The 11565-nt window shown below is 42.2% G+C and overlaps 1 long non-coding RNA gene across 1 annotated transcript; it reads left to right on the top strand.

The window, feature by feature from the left end:
• The first annotated feature begins 9655 nt into the window (after positions 1-9655).
• Positions 9656-11181, top strand: LOC124293299. Its single transcript, XR_006903217.1, has 3 exons — positions 9656-9689; positions 10730-10883; positions 11125-11181. It is a non-coding gene; the product is annotated as an uncharacterized LOC124293299 (long non-coding RNA).
• Positions 11182-11565: the final 384 nt, after the last annotated feature.

The following is an 11565-nucleotide window of genomic DNA, read 5'->3' as shown; positions in this document are numbered from 1 at the left end:
GGGAAAACAAAACCACTGTCTCAGATTTGTCAATTTTTATCCTCCGAACGTCCTGCCGTCTGTTCTTTTATATTTTGGCTCCGTAAACGTATACATGATCAGGGTAAAAATAATATTTGCCGATTGTGGTATACTGTATAAATTCTTCACCGGCCCTATGATAGGTTATGATTTTTGGATGAATAAGAATATTACATCCCTTTCGCAGTTGTATCATTTCCAATTTGAAATCTTCTCCACCGAGTCGAAAGGTGTACAAGATTGACTCTGCAGTTGTGATGGAAATTTTGATTAGCAGGATCGGAAAAAATGCCTAAGTAACCCAGTGAAACGAGGAACAGTGATTACTCTCAAAACTGCATCTCGTTGATGGCTAATTGGCAATTATAGGTGCGTAGCGCGAGCGACCACACCTCGGAAGTGCAACATGGGATGGGTTCGAATCCGTCGTGTGTCTACTGTCAAAGAATTGTTTATGGCGGCAGGGATCAGAAAAAGGAGAAGAGAAAAAACTGAGAGGGAGCATCGGGCGTTCACGCGAGAGTTGAAAAGAGAGAGGATGCGATAGCTTGGGGTGATGCGTTTCACCTGTATGCTCGATACAGCTGCTACCGCGGCCTAAGCAACCTGCCGAACGACCGAGCGACCGGCCGGCGACCGGTAGGCTGGCCCTTGGACGGTAAGGTGCACCTTCGAGGACACGAACGAAAGTGGGGAATTGGCCATCCGAAGACGTTGAGCAACGGAAATTTGTAGAAAGTGTAGCGTTCCCTCGAATTCAATGTACACGACGCTGCACGTCAAGTGCGGGAGATATGTGGCCGGGTCAGAAATGTCAGAATCGAGAGGGTGCGATGGGGTGCCGAGGGCAAGGGACGCCGGAGCGTCGTTAAGTGCATCCACTTAAATACCGGCACTTGTTCGATACACTTGCCTCGATACACTTGTATCCTTCGTGGTGAGCAAATGGCACCTGGCACCTGACGCGACGTCGAACGTTTTTTCAACGGTTGCTCACAGACTGCAATTATGCTTCCATTGTTGCTTTATAAGTCTTGCGTAGGTCCCCCTGTCGACGGGGTTATTCCATACGGTGTGAAATTTGCTATTGTTTTCGTTCTTCATTTGGTAACGCCAATGAGCATGCGAACACAGTCCAAGTCGTAATTATACACCGTAAACAATAAACAGAGATATTGATTGCAGGCTGTGGATATTTGTTTTATTCATTGAAAATATTGCTGAACAGATTCGGAGAAAATTCTTGCAAAGTCTCGTGTGATCGCTGATAAGGATAACCTATAACCGCACCTGAAGTATATGCTGGATAGTTATGATAACGCAAACCTTGTATATCATCGTGGCTGCATATCGGCTGAAGAAAAATACCAGTCGATAGCGAGACATTAGACAGTGTTTATGAAAAAGATCTAGTTATTTCAGCCGCAAGCGAGTATAATTACGTTTTTCCAACGATCAGGTCATCCCGGACGAGTACAGCAACGCGGTACCAAATACCGAACAACACGACGAGCAATGCAACTGATTCTCCAATACAATCACTATAATCACCAATCCAGGGTGATTTCGAACGACTCGTATCTTTGACAGAATTTCGGTTCGGCTTCCGGAGGAACCGACAGCCGGGTGGAGCTATGGAGGTACGAAACGGTCGCGTCGCGATAATAGCCGGGAACCATTAGATCAGGGACAGATACAGGAGGAGAGTCTCCTCGAAGAAGCTCTTGGCGTTCTTTGCGTACGGGTTTGGAGCAACAGGTGTGTAGCAGGTGCGCGAGGTTCGGGGCTCGAGGCCCGTCGTCCGCCGCGGCGAAGTCCTCCGCGTCCACCTGACCCTTGGTGGGTCCCACGCGGGGCGGCGAGTCACCCAACGTCGCCTCCTTCGGCGGAAACCTCCGTAACCGTCTTTCTTGGCGCCCCGCTCACCTCCTCGGCCCCGGATCAAAGCGAAGGGCTAGACGCGGACTGGAAGTACGTTGGCAATGCGCTCGGGCGGAAGGCGGGAGGCCTGATCATCATTTCGTGTCGACGAAGGATGCAGGGCGATAGTTTTAATACGCGGCCCGAGGTGAGCCCCCTGCGCAGCAGGTGCACCGCAGGTGATTCCCCCCTCTCCTCAGATTGCGCGTCTCGTTTCTCCTTCGTGGGGCCCGATCCAGGCCCCGTGAGACACTTGCCTCTCACGAGAGAGCGAGCGGCTCTCTTGCGCCCTCCGGCTCTCGCGGTCCGCCTTCTTTACTAAGGAAAAATCGTTTCTCTGCACCGATGGAATTTCGTATCTCCTGGAACAGTGACGACCCTGGTCGATTGCCAGACGTTTCGTCGGAGTAGGCGATCATCGTTTTCTCTTCCCAAAAGCAGCATGGAGCTAAACTATAAAATCGAATTCAGGTGAAAGTATTGCTAGAATGCCAGGATCAGCGTACGAATAGCAATCCGAAGGATTCGTGAGCATCCCTCTTGTGACCTCGTCAGCTACAGAGAATGGCCCCCATTCCAAAGGACACCGATCACGGCGACTACTTGCAGGCTTCATTGAACGGTACATGATCATTCAAGGGTCGGATGTGGGCACTGAGGGACCACTAATGTGGAATGCTCGATGCCGGCGCGGTGAGAGAATCCCGTCAAGGTTTAAGATTCGTAACCAGTCTAGGAAAACGTTCAGCAAAGTTGGTATGGAAACCGACGTATTTCGACGAGGCGTTTAGAACGGTCTTATTTCACCGAGAAACGTAGAACGGACGTATCTCAATCGGCTCTAAAAGATGCGTATAAAGCTTTGTTTGCACTTGCTGTAGTGTCTTTCAAGATATGCCCGTTTTAGTCAAAATTTAGAAGAAATACCTTTGTTTCCATAGGACGCGTCGATATTATCGAAACTTCTGTCATACAAATACATATAAAACCGTTACTAATAATGAATATTTACAATAGCCGACAGGCGTATAGGAAAGATTGACAATTGACATAGGTTAAAATCTTATCTAAGGCACAAACACGGCCTCTTATCTCTGAACTCGGTTAGATTTAGAGCTGTGAGTACGCAAACGTTCGCTGCATTTAAGGAGGCTTTGGCGCGATGGCCTAGCTTATTCTCCCCCACTCGCCCATCGATGTTCCTCCTGGTTTTCTTGCACCCACCGTGATATTATTTTGATTCGGTTCGATTTAACAGGTGACTACCCGACATACGGAGAGCGCCTCAGAGTGAACCTAAACGAAAGTACCTGGCTGAGGTTACGATTGTTTTCGATAGAAAACGTAACATGTGTCGGACACGGGCGACAGATGGCAAAAGTGTTACCATCAGCTCTAACCTGAACACGTATTTTGAAGGCCGTCGCACTATACCGTCGACGAAAGGCTCCGGCAATCACACCTCTCCAATCATTAATGGTATCGCCATTAGGGCAACCCATCAATCTAGCCGGAGGTGGTTCAAGCCGCTCGTGAAAAGGACAATACGAATTTAATTGAATGAGATTTCCGGGTCTTACAGAGTCCTGCATTGAAATCGTAATCAAAACTGGGATTTTTGTTGGATTTAAAAAATGTCGATGATTTGTGAACGGTGCGACAGATTATTTTTAAACAAACTTCAGTCAATGTCGGAGGAAGCCGCTTTACAAGAATGACAAGCTAGACAACGTTACGGTAATTTCTTATTAGATTAATCGAGCGTAACATATACGGAAAGTTTACAATCATAGGTGTTTCCAGATCGGCGCGAAAGGCATAACAAGCATGTCAGGAAAATGAGGAAAGGTTGTTTGCAGGGAATTGTTAGAAGATTGATAATCACCTTTCGTAAAATTATGTACACCTAGTTTCTCACGGCCAAAGCGACGCGAACACGGTCGTTTATTAATTACAAAAGAGCGGGCAAGTGGGGCAATTATTAGTCAAATGCTTAACCCCCCGTAAACACATTATGTATTATATGTAGAGGGTAGATTTATGGATGAAATCTCAAATAAACGTTTGCTTCCGTGAGCTGCGACGCGTGAAATGACTCCTGGTAAGCCCTGGCAGTCAGTATACATATACCTATACACGAAGTACCTGCTACATCGGCAACTACTGCTAACGCCAAGTTCCGGTGAGACCGGAAACGAGCCCATATTCAGCGATATTCATAACTCAAACTCCCGACGCCGCGCCCACCGCACCGCCACTTAGCCGAACCTAGCCCAACCCTTATACTTAACTAGTCAGTGTGCAAGGTTTCCCTATAGAAGTGGGATGAAAGCCTAAGCAACATAACCGCTGACACGTTTAGGGAGATCCGGTTGAAAACTGGGAAGATATTTAAATGATGGTAGGTGACTTTCGAACAACGGATTGCGGGTGGTAACCACCGAATATCTATGAATTTCTAACAAGCTAAACGAGGGATCGTGAGTAAGAACAACGACTTTTATAACAATGGTTTACTCCTCCTGCAATGAGTTGGGCACAGTGTACTTACTAATTCTTATCTGATTTGCCACTCGGGCAGCAGAACAATGACCCTGTCATGAATCTCCTAGCCATATAATAATACCGGCGTCTAATATTTGCTGAGAAATTGTGTGCCGTGTTATCTACTCGACTTTTGACCGTTATAGCTTCATGCATGCGGGAAAAAAGTCCTTTCAATGTATCTTTTACCAGATACTCAACTTCCATAGATCAAGTCAATCGATACTTTTTTAACACATTAAACTTACACATACCTATAACGTCTACATCTCGGTTATAAAAGTCTAAATCTTTTAATATTTTATTGAAAAACGACTAAAACAAGAGACTGTTTCTGCGCTGCCGTCAGCTACCACTGCGTATCATCACAATTCATTGCCGATTAGAGACTGACGCCAAAGTTCATAATTAGCTTATCGTTATTCGAATGAAGGCGTAATTAAACGTCGTTCAATTTTCACTGGATAATTATTCTAATTAGCCTAATTTGAAATAAGCTGACAAATCTGATTTGTGTGTGTTGTTGAACCAATTTTCTTACTGGAGCAGAACTTTGAACAATAATGTTTAGTTTAATGAATGCTGTTCTCCAGCATTTTCATGCACTGTACTTTATACCGATAGATAACGAGTCTTAATAATCTTACTTAATCATAAATAATAATCAAGATGTGGATAATGATTGACCGTTTAATCTACTAATGGGACTTAATAATTACTCAATAATCTATTATTTAATCGAATTAACGGACTGCATATCACGGGTTAGTTAACTTCCAATTACGACATTACGGAAAATTGAAAATACACTTTGAAGAATGTTAATACTGTACGTGTAATCTAAATGTTTTAGAACAACTATTAGACGGAGCAGCACCAAGAAAGTTTGACACTGTAAATGCATTTTTCAACGTTTACTTTTCTCCGTACGTCTATGATTGCAGTATTTCCTATAAATTTTCGAAAACTACTAACAATAAGATCTATGTCTGCATAATATTATTAGTATGCGTATTAAGGAAAACCTGAGCACTCAACTACCCGTTTAAGAACGGCAACATTTTTCATGCAACGATAATTAAATGTACGATGACAAGATTGAGTGAAAAATTATTGTAATTGCTATACTTCGAATTGTAGCACACAGGAGAGTGTCGGAATAGTGTATCAAAGAATTGATTTTAGTAACATTCAAAATCGCGAAAATTTTCGCCTAAAATGCAATGGGGTTAGCCTTACTGTTTTTTTGGGCTAAAAATTTTTTGTCTTAGATTCGATTTGTATGACCCATTTTTGAATAATTGGACCCCAGCAGCACAGAAAATGCACCAAAAAGGGCGTGGGACCAACGGCAAAGGAATTACGCAGAAAATACGAAGAAATGAATTTATTTAATTGATATTTAGGTACTCACAAAGTACAATCATATCGATATAGTATTATATTTTTTATAATTTGCCTAAGATTATGTATGTTGCACTTCTCTTCTGTCATACATTAGTTAGATTTTTCATGTCATATCTAATTATTTTCCTGCATTTTTTACTGTTTTCCCTTTGAGTACTATTTGGCAACTTATTGAAGTACTATAAACTGACACCAGTACACTTGTTTTACGATTAAGGAATCTTAAATAAACTGAAATTGAAACTATGAATCTATGAGTTTGAGGTTCATCTTCCACATTCCTTTGGAAAGTTGGTGCAAATTTTTTTTTCTGGTCGTTACCCTTGATCCGTTGCTCGTAGTGTATTCGGACTGCGCGCAATCAATTCCTGTCGCAAAATCACGTCCTTATAGAGCATCCAAGAATCAGTCATCCAAGAATGCGAAAAACAGCAAAAGAACAGCAGCTGAATGAATACAAAGAAAATACGCAGAAAATTGGTTTTCCATTAATTGTCAACCATCAGGTTAAGGTAAGTGTAGAAGTTATTGACACCCTTGGACCCAATTATTGACACTTTTATTTCACAAAATTATAAATTTTCGGCACAAATTGTGAATTCCTCGATGACTAAAACCCCAAATCTGTTCAAACTCGCCCAGACCCACCGATCTGTCACGAAAAATAACCCAGGGCTGTGCGTCTTCATATAACTTCAGCAAACGCTACAGGGAATACTACGGGTAGGGACGAAGATTTCGGATACTGGGACATTATGCCTCGACTTTTTTTGAAGAGTGGAAACGATTCCAAGTCGATTCGGGGAAGTCATAGGAATTAGAGACTCGACAATATTACGTGAAAGAATTAATAACCCGACTCTGATTTTACAACAAATGCCAGGCGAAAACCAACTACAAAACGATCGCACTTGAAAAAATGGAAACATAATTCAATTCCCTAGATGAATTGGTTTCTAATAATCGTGAATAAACAATCGACTATTAATCGTCAGGGAACCTCTATTAAAGAACTCCGAACGAGCTACAAACGATTGTGCTCCTTGCGATTGTGCATGAAAAGAACGAACATATTATATCACCAAAATAGAAAAATAGAAGAGGCTAATTGTGAGTACCGTTGACCGAAGAATATAAAGACGGATATCCCTGGGTAAATTTTTGTAACTAGTTTTCAGCGGGCAAGTAGGCCCAGGGTGGGCTTGGGAGCGTAAAAGGGTTCTGCTCTATCGACTCTACCTAACGTGCTCGCACCGACATTCAAAGCAGCCAAAGTAGTGTCGGTATGGAAGCTTGAGATTGAGTCGGTACAAAGTGAGTCCGTAAGACTACTTGTCGACGGCGACATAGAAATGTCGGTCAACTCGATCAGCCCGTGAGAAGACGCGTAACCGCGTCCACCGCCAATCGCCTCCAAAGACCACCGTATCCGCCGCCAACCACCCCCAACTACCTCCGAGCACCTTCAGCCACTGTCAACCACCTCCGGCCACCTCCGAGCACCTTCGTCCTTCGAGTCCACCTCTTCCCTCTCCGCCACTTTCGTCTCCTCCTTCCTCCCCGCGTCGTCCTCTTCGACCTCGTCGATCTCGATCATCTCCGATCACCACCAACCACCTCCAAAAGCCTCCTACCATCTCCGTCCACCTCCTACCACCACCGACCACCTCTAGCCATTTTCTACCACCCCCCACTGCCCCCTGCCGCCTTATACCACCCCCTACCACCTTCTAGCATCTCTGAACCACCTCCTACCACCTCCGACTACTTTCAATCACCTTCGACTATCTCCGTCCTCCTAGTCTACCTCGTCCTTCTCCTCCACCTCCTTAGAAGTGGAGTTTCACCAGGTAGCAGACCTGGAGCACAGGAATCACTGAGTGCTTGTCCCTGAAGTCGCTTGAGTCTGGAATCGGCAGGAAAGATGAAGTGCGTATTTCTTGTCGAAAATGTAGAAACTGAAATGACAGAGAAGCAGAATTGTTTTTCGAGAAGTGTTCGTACGGAAAAAAATTCAGAGTAACTGTGATACATCACGGATCAACTAATAAGATGGATGCTCCGTATACGAGATAGTATTTAACGCAGTGTCCTGATTTAAAGAACTAAAAAGGTAATTGTCGGCGATTTTTGTGTTTTTGACAGGGAGAGATGGAACGAAGCTTCTTAGAACTTCGAGTGTATTTTAACATACATATGAAAAGTACGAGCAAATATTTTTATCATCCAACCGTCACAGAACGGCAGTGTTATTAGCTGACCCGTTAACTGAAGAATATGTCCTTAGTCAAAGGCTGACCATTGGAGGGCCTAGTCGCTTGAGTCTGAAATCGGCAGGAAAGATGAAGTGCGTATTTCTTGTTTGAAATGTGAAAACTAAAATCATTATACATCATATCGTATCATCATACATCATACATCATACGTAGTAATAAAGTTCGAAACCAAAGGTTGGATGTGCGGATGTTCAGAAAGTGACGTCACCAAAAATTTTTTTTCTCTTGACGTCATCGATCGATAGTACTAGTAGACGAAAATGAGCTAGCCGAATTCCTCAGTTTGGAAACAACCGCGCAGTAGAGCGGACGGGTGAGAATCGCGGTCCGCAAATTTCGAGTACCGGGTTCTCTATCTCCCATACCCTGCGATTCCTGGTGCAACTCGAGTTCCAGGAGGAGCGCTCAGTAGTTTCTGCGCTCCAGGTCTGCTACCTGGTGAAATTTGACCAGGGTGGCCACTCAATTCCGATCACGGAATTCCCTGACATTTCCCGGTTTTCCCTGACTAAAATCATTATTTTTCCCTAACATTTTGATGCACAATTTGTGCAGAAATCACTAAAAACTATAGTAATCTAGGTAAAGTATGGCCAAATATATTAAAGTTATAAAAGTTTTTAAGAGTTGTTTATTCCGTTCATTATGGTTTTTGAAAGTTGACAAAAAATGAAAATTTCCATTTCCGTGGTCTTGTTAAGTATATATTTAAGAAGGGGCTCCAAGAAGCGAAATATTTTTAGAGTTATTATTTGAACATTTATGCGGTTTGCAATGAAAATCGAGGTTCGAAGAATTATGACTAATTAACGAATGTGTAACTTTTTGAAGAATAAACTTAAAATTTTTTTTCCAACGGGACATTTTTCTTTTAAGTGTTAAGAATACACCACAATTTATCCAAATTTTTAAATTGATATTTAATACAGCACGATGCGGTGATAGTATCTCAATTTTATGGACAAGGCTTTTGAAATCCGTGAGTTCTATGAAGAGTCCCTGACCAACCAAAAAATTCCCTGACATTTCCCTGACTTTTCCCTGACGTACAAAATTCCCTGACATTTCCCGGTTTTCCCGGTGTTTCAGACGGGTGGCCACCTTTTGACTTCCAGGACAAGCGCTCCGTAGTTCTGGCTGTCCAGGTCCTTGACCTGGTGACTTTTGACCTTCAGAACTAATTTTCCGTAGTTCTGGTTAAACTTGTCATGGTTACAATAAATTATTTCAATTCATTTTTGGCGCAAGTTCAAATTCAGTAGTTTTCAATACGCTAATAAAATTTCTATAATTTTCTCATAATCTTCTTGGTAAAATGTGTCAATAAAAAAATTATCTTAATCCTTACACAATATTTTTGATGTGTTCTAACACTGAAAATATTTATTGGTATTCAAGGTATCACCCGAGGTGGTTAGCGGTGGTCATTGGAGATGGTTGGTGGTGGTCGGAGGTGGTTAGGGGTGGTTGCAGGTGATCGAGGTGGACGAGGATGACGAGGAGAACGAGGATTTGTGCACGGTGAGTAAAACATTTTTATAATATTTAATGGCAATTGTAATTATATTTTATTTTTAATTTTTTGAATTTGTCATGTTTACAATAAATTATTTCAATTCATTCACCGCGCAAGCCCAAATTCGGTAGCTATAAATGCGCTAATAAAATTTTTTATAATTTTCTCGAAGTCTTCTTGGTCAAATCTGTTAACAGAAAAGTTATAATAATCCTTACACAATGTTTTTGATGTATTCTATATTTTTACTGAATATGTTTATCAGTATTCGGGGAATAATCCAAGGTGGTTCGCGATGGTCGTTGGAGGTGGTTGGCGGTGGTGAGGCGGTCTGGGATGATGGGGTAGTGGGGTGTTGGGATGGTGGGGTGTTAGGGTGTTGAGGTGGTGGGGTATTGGGGAGGCGGGGTGTGAAGTGGTGTAGCTTACCCTACCCTACCCTACCCTTCCCTTCCCGCCCCTACCCTCCTCCAATGCTCCTACTTCTACGTCAATCTTACTCCTACTTCTACTACGATCTTACTCCAACTCCTGATCCTACTCCTATTCCTACTCTCACTCTTGAACCTACTCCTGATCCTACTTCTAATCCAACTCCTACTCCTATTTCTGAATATTAATGTTATCGGATGTATAGACGGCGTGTCGAACTGAAACCTATATGGAAACAAACAATTCTTTTATTGTCATATTATAGCCGATTATAGTAGATAATCTAGTATGTTTCCTGGAAAATTATAAAATTTATAGTTTGCATCACGTATTAATCATAAATGAATCATATATATCAATGTCGTACATGGACCGCATATACATTTATACTTTTTGGTCTCTGCATCATTATTAAATCTGGTCTATTTGTGTTCATGATCTATGTATACATTCTTCTCTCAGGTACCTATACTTTAATTAAATCACTGTTTTGCTACGACTTTTGAAAGATATTTATTCTCATCATTAGTTTATTGTATCGCCGACAAGTCGGTAAGTACACTCAGGCCAAGTACTGGCTTAGAATTACTATTGCGATGACTGTGTTACTCAGAAGGTAAATGCAGCCAGCATCATGTCAAAATCGGAAACTCTCTGATGTTCTGCGATAAGTTCTCATCTCTACCGTTGGAATATCTCACGGAGCAATTTTCGGTTGTCACATCTAAGCCAACGAGGGCAACTGTACCTATAGTTTTCATCCAATGGTAAGGCTGACCCCTCTGTATTTTTGGCGAAAATTTCCGCGATTTTGAAAAGTGCCGGAATAGATTCTTTCATGCACTATTCCGACGTAATTTTGCGAGAGAAATCGAATGGGCGCAGTTCCAATACGCTGCGATCAACGCATCGAAAGTTGCAGCCGAAAAACAAAACCTGTGATTATATGAATCCTTACGTAATGTTTTTGATGTGTTCTTATACTGAAAATATTTATTGCTATTCCAGGTACAACCCGAGGTGGTTATCGGTGGTTGTTCGAGGTGGTTGGCGATTGTTGGAGGTGGTCGGAGGTGGACGAGGAGGAGGACGAACGGAACTGAGCCTCAAAGCCCTGTTGACATAAAAGCAGCTATTCGATAGAAATTATAGTTTATAGTTTACACAGCCCATTGCATGATATTTCATTATAAATACATATGTTTCAATGTATTTAGGAATAATTTATCAAATATACAAAGGTCATGTGCAAATAATAAATGAATTGATTCGACCGCAGGATGATGTATTCATTAGAGCTTTGACAATGAATTTAAGCTTTGTTACTTCTTTTATTTTATTATGGATAATCAAAAACATTTCCGACTATTCGTGCTGTGGAAGCATGGGGATTAAACCAAATGTAGCAAAAGATTAGAAACAGTGTATGCAGAGTACGGGTATTTTTCT

This window comes from Neodiprion lecontei, chromosome 3 (assembly GCF_021901455.1).
Source record: "Neodiprion lecontei isolate iyNeoLeco1 chromosome 3, iyNeoLeco1.1, whole genome shotgun sequence".
NCBI lineage: Eukaryota > Metazoa > Arthropoda > Insecta > Hymenoptera > Diprionidae > Neodiprion > Neodiprion lecontei.
This window is presented reverse-complemented; position numbering and strand designations above follow the sequence as displayed.